The sequence below is a fragment of the Piliocolobus tephrosceles genome, chromosome 9, assembly GCF_002776525.5.
Source record: "Piliocolobus tephrosceles isolate RC106 chromosome 9, ASM277652v3, whole genome shotgun sequence".
NCBI classification, from domain to species: domain Eukaryota; kingdom Metazoa; phylum Chordata; class Mammalia; order Primates; family Cercopithecidae; genus Piliocolobus; species Piliocolobus tephrosceles.
Window position 1 is genome coordinate 89,042,968 of NC_045442.1, and position 17,747 is coordinate 89,060,714.

At 41.4% G+C, this 17,747-nt stretch overlaps 2 pseudogenes; both read left to right on the forward strand.

Annotated features, from left to right (window-relative positions):
• Nucleotides 1-35: 35 nt before the first annotated feature.
• Nucleotides 36-2,092, forward strand: LOC111531321 (annotated as a pseudogene).
• A 5,762-nt stretch (nt 2,093-7,854) lies between these two features.
• LOC111531347 lies at nt 7,855-8,287 on the forward strand (annotated as a pseudogene).
• Nucleotides 8,288-17,747: the final 9,460 nt, after the last annotated feature.

Below are 17,747 nucleotides of genomic sequence, written 5' to 3' on the forward strand. Positions count from 1 at the left end.
GAGAGCGGCTGGTCGCAATTGGGAGGTGGTACATTATGACTGACATGCAAAATCTGGTAGAAAAATTGGACAGGGCAGTGGGCTGCCTGGAGGCAGTATCCCATACCTCTGACATGCACCGTAGATATGGAGACAGTCCTTCAAAAGCAGGAACAGCTCCATATGCGCAGGCATTTGACTCGCTTGCCTGTCCTGTGGCAGAGTACTTGAAGATCAGTAAAGAGATTGGGGGAGACGTGCAGAAAGATGCGGAGATGGTCCACACAGGTTTGAAGTTGAAGTGAACTCTCTTGGTTACAGCTTCTCAATGTCAACAGCCGGCAGCTTTCCGATTTGTTGGCACCCATCTCAGAACAGATCAAAGAAGTGATAACCTTTCGGGAGAAGAACCGAGGCAGCAAGTTGTTTAATCACCTGTCAGCTGTCAGCGAAAGTATCCAGGCCCTGGGTTGGGTGGCTATGGCTCCCAATCCTGGCCCTTATGTGAAAGAAATGAATCATGCTGCCGTGTTTTATACAAACCGAGTCCTTAAAGAGTACAAAGATGTGGATAAGCAGCATGTAGACTGGGTCAAAGCTTATTTAAGTATATGGACAGAGCTGCAGGCTTACATTAAGGAGTTCCATACCACCGGACTAGCCTGGAGCAAAACGGGGCCTGTGGCAAAAGAACTGAGTGGACTGCCATCTGACCCTCTGCTGGATCAGCTACTCCTCCCCCACCACCAGGCCCCCCTCCTCCGCTAGTCTCTATCAGTTCAGGCTCAGATGAGTCCACTTCCCTCTTAGCACTGTTTGTGCAGATTAATCAGGGGAAGAGCATCACACATGCCCTGAAACATGTATCTGATGACATGAAGACTCACAAGAACCCTACCCTGAAGGCTCAGAGTGGTCCAGTATGCAGTGTCCCCAAGCCATTCTCTGCACCTAAACCCCAAACCAGCCACAAAGAAAGAGCCAGCTGTACTTGAACTGGAGGGCAAGAAGCGGAGAGTGGAAAATCAGGAAAATGTTTCCAACCTGGTGATGGATGACACAGAGCTGAAACACACAGCTTACATATACAAGTGTGTCAACACAATATTGCAAATCAAGGGCAAAATTAACTCCATTACAGTAGATAACTGTAAGAAATTTGGTCTGGTATTCGATGATATAGTGGGCATTGTGGAGATAATCAACAGTAGGTGCGGAGACCAGCTTGGTCAGAGAGACCCTAACCCAGCAGCGCTAGAGGAATTAAAGACACGCACACTGAAATATAAAGGTGTGAAGTGGGAAATCAGGGGTCTCACAGCCTTCAGAACTGAAAGCCCCGAACAGAGATTTGCCCACATATTTATTAACAGCAAACCAGTCATTAGTATTGTTTCTATAGATATTAAATTAACTAAAAGTATCCCTTATGGGAAACAAAAGGATGGGCCAAATTAAAGGAATAGGTTAGGCTAGTTAACTGCAGCAGGAACACACTCTTAAAGACACAGATCACTCATGCTTTTGTTTGTGGCTTAAGAATGCCTTTAAGCTGTTTTCCACCCCGGGCAGGCCGAGTGTTCCCTGCCCTCATTCCTGTAAACCCACAACCTTCCAGCATGGGCGTTAGGGCCATTATGGACATATCACAGTGCTGCAGAGATTTTGTTTATGGCCAGTTTATGGCCAGATTTGGGGGGGCTTGCTCCCAACAAGTAGGGATGTCAAAGTTTAGGTAATGAGTAAAGTGCCAACCATTTCAATCAATAAAACAGACGGCTGCCATGCTTACCTGAGCAAGAATTCTCTGGATTGTGAAATAGCACCAAATCTTCTGAGATGAACGTCCTCATTCCTACAATAGGCAGTGACTTTAATGAATTTCCCATTCCTGAGCAGTTCAAGACCCTCTGGAATGGGCAGAAGTTGGTCACCACAGTGACAGAAATTGCCGGATAAGCAAAGTGCCACTGGGTTCTTTGCCCTCCCTTCATACCATGGGATAAATTTGTATCAAGACGGTTCTTTTCTAGATTTCCTCTACCTTTCTGCTCTTAAAACTGCTTCTCTGCTCTGAGAAGCACCGCTACCTGCCTTCACTGAATTATACCTCAGGCTGAGATTTGCAGTGGGATAGCAGGTCAGGTGATCTTCTGCAGGAAGGTGTAGCTTTTCCATATCAGCTCAACCACACCACTAGTCCATTCTTAAGGAACTGCCGACCAGGCTAAAATGACGCATTTTAGCTTTGAGTTTTGGAGGTTATTCTACCAACAAACAGTCCATTGGGAGGAAAACAGTCCAAGGAATTAACAGATCAGAATGTTCACACTGGTTAATCTTTTTCTAACGATGAGCATGAAGGTAGCAGAAGCTGGTGTGTTTCCAGCTGGTTCTTCTAACCAAACTAATTTTTCACTATTGACAAGTGAGGCAAGGGTTGCACTGGACTGAAGGCTGAGGCTTGGCCATGTAGCATTCCATGCAAAATGGTTTCCTATAAGCATTCCTTTTATTCACTATTCTATCCTAGGTCTGCCTCAACCATGAGATAGGAGAGTCTCCGGTACTAGCTGCTACAGCAGTGCCCTTCATCCAGGGCAGTTAAAGAAGTATTGGACCCTTTCTTTCTCTGGGATCCCTACCCAGCACCTTCCTACAGAGATGGAAAAAAAAAGGAAAAACAACACGCCATTCCAAGAGTCTGGCACACCTGAATCCTCCTTCCCTGCTAGGTGCCTGTCACCTGTCTTCACTGCCTCCTTTTCCTTGTCATGCTCACCAGCTTATGGCTTCTGTCCAAGCACCTGAACAGGGGACCAAAACCTCCACTGCGAGCTGCTTTTAGGTCTTGATTTATGTAAGAATCTTGCACAGCACTGCTAATGTAAATTTCAGTTTTTTCCCTCTAGGACAAACACCAAAATATGCAACTTTTTTGGTGGGAAAAGAGATTGTCCTGTGATTTCTACCCATTTCCTGAGGCCTGTGGAAATAAAACTTTATGTACTTAAAGTTATACAGAAAATAGAATAAAGTTAATACCAAAAAAAGAAAAAGAAAAGTGAAGGTGCTTGGGTCCCAGCTTCAGAGATTCTGAATTAATTGCCCTGAGTGTGGTCCTGGCATTGGGATTTTTAAAAGCCCCCAAGTGATTCTAATGTACTGCTTAGATTGACACCTGCCACCAGAAACCGGTAAGCAAAATATGAGAGATGTATTTTATGTGACTTTGGATAGCTATTTGTTTCCAAATAATCCTGTTTTTATTTCATACAAATAAAAAGCATGTTAGAAAAGTACATCATCTAGAACACTAAAAACATTATTTCCTCACCATTTGTTGACATAGAAAATGAAAGTGGGTTGAATCTGTTTTAACAAATGTATTATTTTCTAGGGAAAATATATGTTTCTATTTATTAACTCCAGGAATTAGAAAGCTAAGGGAGGAAAATGTATCTCTCTCATTCAATTAGGGCCTTTTTTTTTTTAAGAAAATTTCTCAGAATGGTTCATTCATTTACCAATTTACCAATGATTGACTGAAGCCCCACTACATGCCACTCACTTCTGGATGCTAAGGATAGAATAGCTGACAAGCGTCTCTCCTAGACTAGTGGAGTCAGGCTCCTTTGCATCCTCCTTTCAACTATGCCTTGTCTCGGCCTGGTGAGCCGAGTTTTAGGCAAGAATCCTACAAAGCCACTTTATCAAGAATCATGACCAGGCACAGTGGCTCATGCCTGTAATTCTAGCACTTTGGGAGGCTGAGGTGGGGCAGATTGCCTGAGTTCAGTAGTTCGAGACCAGCCTGGGCAACACAGTGAAACTCCATCTCTACTAAAATACAAAAGAAATTAGCTGGGCGTGGTGGTGTGCACCTGTAGTTCCAGCTACTCGGGAGGCTGAGGCAGGAGAATTGCTTGAACCCGGGAGGTGGAGGTTGCAGTGAGCTGAGATCGCGCCACTCACTACAACCTAGATGACAGAGCGAGACTCTACAAAAAATAAAAGAATCCCACTTTTTCCATCCCGCTTTTTCCAGCAAGGGCACCTGAGGGCGAGTCTTTCCTTACTTTGGGGGCTGGATCCAGAATCTGCATTTATTTATATATGGCTAACATTTGCTGAGTCCACAGAACATGCAGAGCCCTTTACAAATACATCATTGCACTGAGTCCTCACCACCAAAGAAGGTACAATTATTATTCTCATTTTATAGATAAGGAAATTGGCTCAGAGAACGTAACTTGTCTTTGGTCCTTCACCTAGTAAATGGCAGAGCTGGGTACCAACAGTCATTGTTGGATCCCAAAGCAAAGCTGCCCCCATTGGCTTTCCATCATTCCTCGACTGTCTGAACTCCTTGCCTAACCCACGGTGCCCTCCACCCTTTCCTGCCTGCTTTGTCATCCTCACCTCTCCCTCTGCCAATCCTGCTCATGTGGCTCTGCCCCAGTGGCTTCCTTAGCCCCTTGCTTACCAAGCTTCATATCACCTAGAGAACTGGACCCATGCAGGAGCTGCCCTGGGCTCTTCCTTCCGCTTGCCTAACTTGGGCCCCAACTCTTGTCCTGGCCAACTCCTCTCCATCCTTCCTATCGGAACTAAAATATTGATTTCCCTTCTGTGGCCCAAGACTAAGAGATACCCTTTCTTAGCACACTCCACTGTAAGTGCTCCTATGTGGGGCTTGGACGAAGTGTCAATTGCCAGTGGGCAGATGTAGGCAGAGCTTGCAGGAGTTACATCAATCATTTGAAAAGAACGTTATTTACTGATAATACAGATTAAGGACTCAAAATGGGGTGTTGGGAGCAAGCCCCCCAAAATCTGGCCATAAACTGGCCCCAAAACTGGCCATAAACAAATCTCTGCAGTGCTGTAACATGTTCATAGTGGCCGTAACGCCCACGCTGGAAGGTTGTGAGTTTACGGGAATGAAGGCAAGGAACACCTGGCCCACCCAGGAAGGAAGACAGCTTAAAGGCATTCTTAAGCCACAAACAAAAAGCATGAACCATCTGTGTCTTTAAGAGTGTGTTCCTGCTGCAGTTAACTAGCCTAACCTACTCCTTTAATTCGGCCCATCCCTTCATTTCCCATAAGGGATACTTTTAGTTAATTTAACATCTATAGAAACAATACTAATGACTGGTTTGCTGTTAATAAATACATGGGCAAATCTCTGTTCGGGGATCTCAGCTCTGAAGGCTGTGAGACCCCTGATTTCCCACTTCACACCTCTGTATTTCTGTGTGTGTGTCTTTAATTCCTCTAGCGCCACTGGGTTAGGGTCTCCCCGACCAAGCTGGTCTCGGCAATGGGGAGTTCACTGTTTCAATCACCATCAGCTAAAACTTACAGAGAGACGGGCTCTGTGCTAAATGCTTAAATTCCTCACTTCTTTAGCCACTTGGCAATGTGAAGGGAATGGTGTAATCTGTCCCCATTTTTCAGATGAACTCAAGGCCAAGTGGAGATGTGGTGCTCCAGCCAGTGGGCAGCACCAAGGCTGGCAAGAGGCTGGGCCAGGATGAAGTTTGGACCTTTCCCTGCAGGCAATGGGAAGCCTTGGAAGTTTTACACAGGATAAGACAGGGACAGGCCTTTTTCTCAAAAGATCACCCTGGGGGGCCTGGGGTAATGAGAAATTTAAGGGAAGGGACTCACAGCCAGAAAGGTAAGGAGCACATTGTGAACACATCCAGTGACCCAGTGAGCGCCCTTCCACGGGCTCATCCTAAAGAGATAATCAGCCAAGTGTCCAAAGGTGTGTGTGTGAGAACACTGATTAAAAAGGACTATAGTTGTGCGCCATCACCCTGAGCTAATCTTTTCATTTTTTTGAGACAGAATCTTACTCCATCACCCAGGCTGGAGTGCAGTGACCAAGCCAAGGATTCACCATCAGACTGTACCTGTCATACCTGTACAAACTAGATAAATTTCTCTCTTCTCTAGGTCTCAAAATATCTTGAGGTCCCTGTGCCTGTCAGAAACTCATATCCTTTTTTTTGTTGTTTTTTTTTCTAAGTCAGAGTCTCGCTCTGTCACCCAGGCAGGACTGCAGTGGTGCAATCTCAGCTCACTGCAACCTCTGCCTCCTGGGATCAAGCAATTCTCTGCCTCGGCCTCCAGAGTAGCTGGGATTACAGGCTCCTGCCACCATGCTTGGCTAATTTTTTTGTATTTTTAGGAGAGACAGGGTTTCACCATCTTGGCCAGGCTGGTCTTGAACTGCTGACCTCGTCATCCACCTGCCTCAGCCTCCCAAAGTGCTGGGATTACAGGTGTGAGCCACCATACCTGGCCAGAAACTGATATTCTTTTCTTACCACAAGGTCAGGAACCTTGTAAGAGAACTGTGTAGACAAGGTACCAGGCCGATCATTTCCCATGTCTATCAGCTTTATAAGTCAACTTCAGTTATTTAAAGCAATCTGGTCATATCAGAAAATATGTCATTCCCGTCAAATGGTGGTTTAAAAAAAAAAGTGTCTCCAATTGTGTCCTGTTAAAAAAAAAAATGGATTCTTACTGAGCTTATGCAAATAACTATATTGCCATAATGTAAGAAAACACACAAATAGTTTCTGAATTCTGGAGAAATCAGGTAGAGAGAAAGGTAAATGTCTCAATTTACTCACAAAAGTATATTTTAGGCGGGGTGCAGTGGCTCATGCCTGTAATCCCAGCACTTTGGGAAGCCAAGGAGAGTGGATCACTTGAGGTCAGGAGTTTGAGACCAGACTGGCCAACATGGTGAAACCCCTCTGCTAAAAATACAAAAATTAGCTGGGTGTGGTGGCAGGCACCTGTAATGCCAGCTACTTGGGAGGCTGAGGCAGAAGAATCACTTGAACCTGGGAGGCAGAGGTTGCAGTGAGCCGAGATCACACCATTGTACTCCAGCCTGGGCAACAAGAGCAAAACTCTGTTTAATAAATAAATAAATTAATTAATTAATTAATAAAGGTATATTTTACCCAATTTCTGTGACTTACAAGTAGCTCAAAAGAAATAAAGTTTTCTTGACTCCACAAAACAAAACATGAAAAGAATCAGCAATGTTTCAAACAAAAAGACATAAAAATCATTTCACTTCTCCATCAGTTCAGTTCCATGTAATCAATTCTTGTTCTGCTTGATGTTGAGTTAGTGATATGGTTTGAATCTGTGTCCCCACCCAAATCGCATGTCAAGTTGTAATCCCATGTTGGAGGTGGGCCTGGTGGGAGGTGATTGGGTTGTGGGGACAGATTTCCCCTTTGGTGCTATTCTTATGAGAGTGAGTGAGTTCTCATGAGATCTGGTTGTTTAAAAGTGTGTAGCACCTCCTCTCTCTCTCTTTCTCCTGCTCTGGCCATGTAAGATGTGCCTGCTTCCCCTCTGCCATGATTGAAAGTTTCTTGAGGCCTCCCCAGCCATGCTTCCTGTACAGCCTGCAGAACCCTTGAGCCAATTAGACCTCTTTTCTTTATAAATTACACTTTCTTTCAGGTATTCTTTATAGCAGTGCAATGGACTAACACAATTAGTGATCTTCATGAACACACCAGTTTTTTATTAGTGTTCTGTAAGCTTTTACATAGTCTAATGATATGATCTACAAAGCTATCAGAAACCTCTATTCAAGAGTACAATTCCTGGTCCTTTCCATGAATATCCTTGAAGACATAACACTCTAGGATTTGCACAGAGCTAAAAGCTCTATGCAGAAAAGCATCAGATTAAAGCAATTCACTACATTGTACCAAGATATACCAACTTTTTCGATATCTCATACAATTTTGAAACACATATTCATAACACATTTATGGTGTTGGGCTCTTTGCAGGCTTTCACAGGCTGAGCCTCTGTGCAGCCATAATGCTGCATGGAAGCCGCATCATCACTTGCACGGCCCCTCCAGCCAGCTGGGCACCTGAGATGAGAACTGCACCCAGCCCAGCACCACGGCTCAGCCCCCAGCAGCAGCCCCACCCTCTGCAACTGGCTTTCCTGCTGCTGCACCTTGGTGGCTAGCTCTGATGGCCCAAATGGCAACCACTGCAGCTGGCATTGCTGCGGGCTCTACTGTTGGGCACACGCTGGGGGTTTTAGTGGAAGAAATAATGCTGAGCCTCCAAGGCCTGGTTTCACTTACCAAGAACCTCAGGGAACCCAGCCAGCACAGCAGCAGCGGCCTTGCTTCTGAGATCAAACAGTTTTTGGAGCATGCCCAGAACCAGGATGACATAAAACTCTGTGAGGTTTCAGTGAAGTGCTGAAACAGTGCAGTTTTGCAAATGAAATAGCCTAATCAAGTCCAAACTGAAGAAATGAAAATGGCTCTTATGACCACGTTAATTTAGCATAAAATATAATTGACAGTAAAGGTATAAAGTATAAAACCATCAGTTAAAATTCTCCTCTGTCATTCATATCTTTCCTGCTTCAGAATTACAATGGAAGAGGGTATTCTCACTGTATAGAATTTCACCGAGATGGTATAGAATTTTGGGCTGGACAAATATTTCTGTGGTTTCCTTAAACCAGCTGCTGTAATTGTATTGTTTGAGAGTTAATTAGAATAAAGTGATTTTCTCAATCCCCCCACCCAAAACAAAATTAATATAGGCATGCTGGCTCACATCTGCAATCCTAGCACTTTGGGAGTTCAAGACTGAGCATCTCTTGAGCCCATGAGTTTGAAACCAGCCTGAGCAACATGGTGAAACCCCATCTCTACAACAAATACAAAAAATTAGCTGGGTGTGGTGGCATGAACCTGTGGTCCCACCTACTTAGGAGGCTGATGTTGGAGGATCGCTTGAGCCCAGTAGTGCACTGCACTCCAGCCTGGCTGACAGAGTGAGACTCTCAAAAAAAAAAAAAAAAAAAAAAACTTTCATGCAAATATGAATCAAAGAAAGTTAAACAACATTTCTTTCTCTTTTTTTTCAGACAGGCTCTCTCTCTGTCATCCACTCTGGAGTGGCAGTCACTGCTCACTGCAGCCTCCACCTCCCAAGCTCAAACCATCCTTCCACATCAGCCTCCCAAGTAGCTGGGACAACAGACATCAGCCACCATACCCAGCTATTTTTTTAGTTTTTTGTAAAGACAGGGTTCTCACTATGTTGCCCAGGCTCTAAACATCATATTTGTCATTGCTCCCTCTATGATTCTAACATGCCAGGCTAGGCACAGTGGCTCACACCTATAATCCCAACACTTTGGGAGGCCAAGGTAGGAGGATCACTTGAGTCCAGGAGTTGGAGACCAGCCCGGGCAACATAGTGAGACCTCATCTCTATAAAATAAAATACAAATAATAAACAAAATTAGCCTGGTGTGGTGGTGCATCCCTGTAGTCTCAGCTACTAGAGAGACTGAGGTGGGAGGGTCGCTTGAACCCAGGAGGTTGAGGCTGCAGTGAGCCAACATTGCACCACTGCACTCCAACCTGGACAGAAAGGGAGATCCTGTCTCAAAAGAAAAAAAGCCCCAAAAGAATTCACTACCACCAGACCCATCTTACAAGAAATGCTCAAGTGACTTCTTCAGTCTGAAAAAAAAATTGCTAATGTGAGAAAAATGGAAGTATAAAACCCACTAGTAAAATTAAATACATAGAAAAACCCAGAATGCTCTAATACTGTAATTGTGGCATACAATCCACTCACAATTTTAGTATGAAGTCCAATAGGCATGAGACAGAAATTTAAAAATAATAATGAAAATAAGTACTGCATTTATTCACTCCAAGAAAAGTGAATAAATTCAGCACTTAAAGGTGAAGTGAGAAACACAAGTTTTTCTCTACTGCAGGCAAGGCTATAGACACAGGTTGTGGTGACCTAGCCTTAAGAAATGAACTCCGGACACCCCCAAGCAAGGTTAAAAGAAGAAAAACAAATTCCTTTACTGTCTCTCCTGTATTGTACTATTAGTTATGACTATGTTTGCCAATGCTTGTATTTAGTAGGATTTGCAAAGTTCCTGTTTTTCTTTCGATGCAGTTGCTAGGCCACTAGCCATACAAGGCCACAGGTTATTGCCAAGGTCAGCAGTTATGCTATGGATTACATGACTTGTCACTGTAAAACTTACTGCCTTTATTTTGCTTATATATGCTAACCTACATAAGCTAAACTCTGTTTTTGTTCAATGGATGTGAATTGGATGTGAATCCACTGAGCTGGTGTGTACCTTAAATAAACATCCTCCTGTATTCCCTGTATCAGTCTCTCTGGTGCTCAGTTTACCACAACAGGCAGGATCGATTTGTCATGAACAATAATAGCTATAGCAACCTGTCAAGAGGTAAGTAATATAAATATATGTAAATTCAGACAACTAAAAGTGAAAATGGGGGGATAGAGTTAAAGTGTAGAAATGGTCTTTTTTTCCTTTTTTTTGTTTGTCTTCTTTTCTTTGTGATCAAAGTTTAGTTGTTATCTGTTTAAAATAACTTGTTATATCTATAAGATATATATTTTTTGGTTTCCTCATGGGAACCACAATGCAAAAAAAAAAAAAAAATCGATTCACTGCAAGTAAAAAAACAATGAATTAAAACATACTACCAAAGAAGATCACGTAGCCACAAAAGAAGACAATAAGAAAGGAAGAAAGGAAGACAAAAGTACAAAATAACCAGAAAACAAGCAACAAAATGGCAGTAGTAAATCCTTTCTTATCAATAATAAAACAGAATGTAAATGGACTCACTTCTCCAATTAAAAGGGGTAGAGTGACTGAGTAGATAAAGAAATAAGACCCAACTACATGCTACTATAAGAAACCCACATCACCTATGAAGACATGCATAGACTGAAAGTGAAGGGATAGAAAAAGATGCTTCACGAAACTGGAAACCAAAAGAGGGCAGGAATCATTATACTTAGATCAAATAGAATACAAAATAAGACTGTAGAAAGACACAAAAGGGGTTACTATATAATGATAAAGGGATCAATTCAGCAGGTGGATATAATAATTATAAATATGCATGCAACACAGGATGGTCCCAAGTTTCAAAAGCAAGCATTAATAAGTCTGAAGGGAGAGATGGAGTGCAATACAATAATAGTAGGGAACCGTCTCAGTAATGGACAAATCATACAGACAAAAAAATCAATAGAGTAACATCACAATTAAACTACACACTATACTTAATAGACCTAAGTAACATCTACATAACATTTGCCCAAATGCTGCATAACACACATTATTTTCATCAGCACGTGAAACATATTCCATAATAGAGCACACCTTAGGCCACAAAACAAGTCTCAATAACTTTTTTTTTTTTGAGACAGTCCCGCTGTGTCACCCAGGCCAGAGTGCAGTGGCCTGATGTCAGCTCACTGCAGCCTCCATCTCCCAGGTTCAAGGAATTCTCCTGCCTCAGCCTCCTGAGTAGCTGGGATTACAGGTTCCTGCCACCATACCCAGCTAATTTTTGTATTTTTAGAAGAGACAGGGTTTCACCGTGTTGGCCAGGCTGGTCTCGAACTCCTGACCTCAAGTGATCCACACGCCTTGGCCTCTGTGCTAGGATTATAGGCATGGCCACTGTGGCCAGCCTGAGTAAATTTTAAAAAGTAGAAATCGGGCCAGACATGGTGGTTTACACCTGTAATCCCAGCATTTTGGGAGACTGAGGCAGGAGGATCACTTGAGGCCAGGAGTTTGAGACAAGCCTGGCAACAAAGTGAAACTCCATCTCTACAAAAAATTTTAAAATTAGCTGGGCATGGTGGCATGTACCTGTAGTCCTAGCTACTCAGGTTGTTGAGGGGGGAGGATCATGTAAGCCCAGGAGGTCAAGGCTGCAGTGAACCATCATTGTGCTACTGCACTCCAGCCTAGGCAACAAAGCAAGACCCTGTCTCAAAAAAAAAAAAAAAAAAAAAAAAAAAACCGTGGAAATCATATCAAGTATCTTTTCTAGCTACAATGGAATAAAACTAGAAATCAAGACGAAGAGAAACATCAGAAGCTTCACAAACACATGGAAACCATGCAACATGCTCCTGAGTGACCAAAGGGTCAATGAAGAAATTAGGAAGAAAATTTTAAAATTTCTTGGATAAATGAACAGGGAAATACAACATACCAAAATCTATTGAACACAGAAAAAGCAGTACTAAGAGGAAGATTTTCGCAATAAACACCTTCACCAAAAAATCAGAAAGACAAGCCAGGCACAGTGACTCATGCCTGTAATCCCGGCACTTTGGGAGGCCAAAGTGGGAAGTCTGCTTGAGGCCAAGAGTTCGATAGCAGTCTGGACAACACAGTGAGACCTCATCTCTACAAAAATTTTTAAAATTAGCTGTTGTAATGGCACATACCTGTAGTCCCAGCTACATAGGAGGCTGAGGTGGGAGGATTGCTTAAGCCTGGGAAGTCGAGGCTGCAGAGAGCCATAATTGCACCACTGCACTCCAACCTGGGTGACAGAGCGAGACTCTGTCTCAGAAACAAAACCAAGAAAGAAAGAAAGAGTAGACAGACTTCAAATAAAAAGTCTAACAATGTGCCCCAACGAACTAGAAAAGCGAGAACACACTTAATCCAAAATTAGAAGGGAGGAAACAATAAGGATCAGAGCAGAAATAAATGAAGTTGAGGTAAAAATATATAGAGAGAGAGAATATCAACAAAACAAGTAGTTTTTTGAAAAGATAAAATTGACAAACCTTTAGCTAGACTAAGGAAAAAAGAGAGAAGACCCAAATACATAAAATCAGAAACAACAAAAGGAGACATAACTGAGACCACAGAAATACAAAGAAACATTAGAGACTATGAACAACTATACAACAACAAATTGGAAAACCTAGAAGAAATGGATAAATTGGACACATAGAACCTGCCAAGATTGAACCATGAAAAAAAGAAAACATCAACAAGCCCATAACAAGTAATGAGCTCTAAGCTATAATAAAGTCTCCCATCAAAGAAAACTCCAGGTGGCTTCACTGCTGAATTCTACCAAACATTTAAAGAAAAACTAATACCAACTCTACTTAAACTCTTCAAAACAATGAAAAGGAGGAAATACTTCCAAATTCATTCTATGAGGCCAGCATTACCCTGATATCAAACCAGACACAACAAAAAAAGAAAATGAGAAGCTAATATCACTGATGAATGTAGATGCAAAAATCCTCAACAAAATACTAGCAAACTGAATTCAACAACAAATTAAAAAGATCATTCACCCTGTTCAAGTAAGATTCATCCCAGAAATGCAAGGATGGTTCAACATACATAAATCAAGAAATATTAAACATTTATTGACTTATGTGATACATTAATAAACATTCATTGATTTACATGATACGTTAATGTGATACATTGCATTTACAGAACCAAGAACAAAAGCCATATAATTTCAATAGATGCTGAGAAAGCATTCAATAAAATTTAACATCCCTTTATGATAAAAACGCTCAACAAACTGGGTGTATTCCATACCTCAAAATAATACAAGCCATATATTAGACAAACCCAAAGCCAACATCATACTTGATGGGGAAAAATTGAAAATCCTTTCTCTAAGATCTGGAGCCAGACAAAGATCCCCACTTTCACCACTTTTATTCCGTATAATTCTGGAAGTCCTGGCCAGAGCAATTAGGTGAGAGAAAAATATAAAGGGCATCCGAACTAGAAAGGAAGAAGTCAAGTTAGACTTGCTGGCAGACAATGTGATCTTATATTTGGAAAATCCTAAAAACTATACCAAAAAATTATTTGAACTGACAAATTCAGTAAAGTTCCAGAATACAAAATCAACATACAAAAATCAGTAGCATTTATATACATCAACAGCAAACAATCTGAAAAAGAAATCAAAACGCATTTTTTTATTTACAATTTTTCCCCATTTACAATAGCTACAAAGAATATAAAATACACAGGAACCAATTTAACCAAAGAAGTAAAAGATCTATACAAGGAAAACTATAAAACACTGATGAAAAAAAATGAAGAGGACACCAAAATATGGAAAGATAGTCCATGCTCATGGACTGGAAGAACTGGTATTGTTAAAAAGACAATACTACTGGCCAGGCGCAGTTGCTCATGCCTGTAATCCGAGTACTTTGGGAGGCTGAGGCAGATGGATTGCCTGAGCTCAGGAGTTCGAGACCAGCCTAGGCAACAGGGTGAAATCCAGTCTCTACTAAAATACAAAAAATTAGCCAGGTGTGGCAGCAGGCACCTCTAGCCCCTGCTACTCAGGAGGCTGAGGCAGGAGAATCACTTGAACCCAGGAGGCAGAAGTTGCAGTGAGCTGAGATTACACCACTGCACTCCAGCTTGGGCAACAAAGCGAGACTCTGTCTCAAAAAAAGAAACAAAAAAATGACAATACTACTCAAAGCAATTTATACATTCAATGCAATTCCTATCAATATACCAATAACGTTCTTCACAAAAAAAAAATTCTTCACAGAAATAGGAAAAAAAATCCTAAAATTCACGTGGAACCACAAAAGACCCCAAATAGCCAATGCAATCCTGAGCAAAAAGAACAAAGCTGAAGATAGCATAATACCTGATTTCAAAATATAGTACGAAGCTATAGCAACAAAATCAGTACGGTACTGGCATAAAAACAGACAAACAGTTGAATGGAACGGAATAGAGAACCCAGATACAAATCCATGTACTTACAGCCAACTTATTTTCAACAAAGGAACCAAGAACATACGTTGGAGAAAGGGACAGTCTTTTCAATAAATGATGCTGGGAAACTGGGTAACCATATGCAGAAGAATGAAACTAGACCCCTATCTCTCACCATAAACAAAAATCAAATAAAAATGGATTAAAGACTTAAATCTAAATCCTGAAACTATGAATCTACTGGAAGAAAACATTGAGGAAACACTCCAGGACACTGGTCTGGGCAAAAATTTTTTTGTGTAAGACCTCAAAAACATAGGCAACAAAGGCAAAAATAGACAAATGGAATTACATCAAACTAAAAAGCTTCTGCACAGCAAAGGAAACAACCAACAAAGTGAACAGACAACCCACAGAATAGGAGAAAATACCGCAACCTATCCACCTGACAAGGGACTAATAACAAGAATATACAAGGACCTCCAACAACTCTATGTAGAAACACAAATAATCCAGTTTAAAAATGGACAAAAGAGATCCGAATAGACATTTCTCAAAAGAAGACATAAAATTGCTAACAGGTATATAAACGAATGTTAAACATCACTGATCATGAGAAAAATGCAAATCAAAAGCACAATCAGCTATCATATCACCACAGTTAAAATGACTTATCTAAAAACAGGGAATAACAGATGCTGGTGAGAATTTGGAGAAAGGGGAATCCTTGTACACTGTTGATGAGAATGTAAATTAGTACAACCACTATGGAGAACAGTATGGAAGCTCCTCAGAAAACTAAAAACAGAACTACCATATGATTCAGTAATTCCACTACTGGGTATATATCCAAAAGAAAAGGAATCAATATACTGAAGAGCTATCTGCACTCCCATGTTTACTGCAACAATATTTACAATGTCCAAAATACGGAATCAACCTAACTGGCCATCAATGGATGAATGGATAAAGAAATGTGGTGTATGTACATAATGAAATATTATTCAGTCATAAAAAAATAATGAAATCCTGTCAGTTGCAGGAATATGGATGGAACTAGAGGCCATGATGTTAAGTAAATAAGTCAAGCACAAAAACACAAATATTGCATATTCTCACTCATATGTGGGAACTAAACAAAAAAAAAAAAAAAAAAGTGGATTTCATGAAGATAGCGAGTAGATTGGTGGTAACCAGAGTTCAGTAAGAGTAGAGGTGGGGGTCTGAATAGAGGTTCATTAAGGGGTATGTATTAGTTTTTTTTTTTTTTTTTTTTTTCACACTGCTATGAAAAAAAAAAAAGGCTGAGACTGGGTAATTTATAAAGAAAAGAGGTTTAATTGACTCACACTTCCACATGGCTGGGGAGGCCTCAGGAAACTTACAATCATGTTGGAAGAAGGAGCAGTCACCTTCTTCACAAGGTGGCAGGAGAGAGAAGAACAAAGGAGGAACTTCCAAACACTTACAAAACCATCAGATCTTGTGAGAACTCGCTCACTATCATGAGAACACCATGGGGGAAACTGCCCCAGTTGATCCAATCACCTCCCTCTCTCCACTTGTGGGAATAACAGGTCCCTCCCTCAACACGTAAGGATTACAATTCGAGATGAGATTTGAATGGGGAAACAGAGACAAACCATATCAAGGTATAATACACAGTTAGATAGAAAAAATAAGACCTGGTGTTCAATAGACCAGTAGGTTAGCTATAGTTAACATTAACCTACTGTATGTTTCGAATAGCCAGAAGAGAATCTTTTCAATATTTCTGGCATACAGAAAAGACAAATACTTAGTGATAGATATCCCGATTTCCCTACTTTGATCTTTACACATAATTTTAATCAAATTATCATATGTACCCCCAAAATATGTGCATCTATTACATATCAATTTTTTAAATTAAGTTAAAAAATTAAATTTTGGGTTTTGCATGTAAAAAAAGAGAGCATATGGGAGAAAAGAAATTGGAAACATTCCTTAGGGACAATTTTTTTTAGGAGTTTTGCTGTAAAGCAAAGCAGAGAAATAAGGTAGTGGCTGGAGAGAAATAGGGTGCAAGGTAAGGGGTTTTATTTATTTTATGAGCAATATTATAGTGTATTCATTAGTATGCTGATAATTCAGTACAGAATGAAAATCTTGAAATACAGAAGAGAGAGAAGGCCCTCATTCACGAGAAGGCAGTTAACATCTAGGGTGCAAAAGAATTTTCTCATATAGGAACTAGGGCCAGTCACTCAGAATGAAAAGTAGAGCATACAGATTATAATGCAGAAAGGAGGGCAGATGTGCCTGTGAGGCGGTACAGAAGTTCTCTTTACTCAGTAACAAAGAGCAAAGTCATCAGCACTCAGTGAGACGGGAGGAGTTGTTGGAGGCTTGAAAAGAGAGTAGGAGGCCAGGCATGGCGGCTCAGCCTGTAATCCCAGCACTTTGGGAGGCTGAGGTGGGAGGATCACTTGATCTCAAGAGGTAGAGACCAGCCTGGACAACATGGTGAAACCTCATCTCTTAAAAAAAAGAAAAAACACACACACACAAAAATTAGCCGGGTGTGGTGGTGCAAGCCTATAGTCCCAGCTACTTAGGAGGCTGAGGTGGGAGGGTCACTTGTGCCCAAGAAACAGAGATTGCAGTGAGCCAAGATCGCGCTACTGAACTCCAGCCTGGCTCAAAAAAATAAATAAATAATGAAAAGAGAGTAGAAGCTGTGAAATAGTCATTAAGGAGAATGGATGGACTAAGAAATGTAGAAGGATAGCCAGGCAGCATGAAGGGCTCACTTGAACTTAATGGTTATAAACTGAAAATAAGACCAATCATCCCAGCCATGTGGTTTTCTCAAACAACCTCTGCCATACAGGTGCAGGCCAGGGACTACATTCAAGCAGATTTGGGTTTCTATGAAGAGAATAAAACCAAGAAAGACTGGGGCAAGAGAGTTAAGGGTAACTGCACATACACAGGACTGGCCATAACCATGGGCCATGGCCTCTTATATTGCATGAGGAGGGAAGTGAGCACATGAGGAAGTGAAGGTCAGGGCAAGGGTGGTAGAATCTAAATAGGGAAAAGTTCTGTGGTTTTCCATTGAGGAGAGGAGTATGGTCCAAGGGAGACAT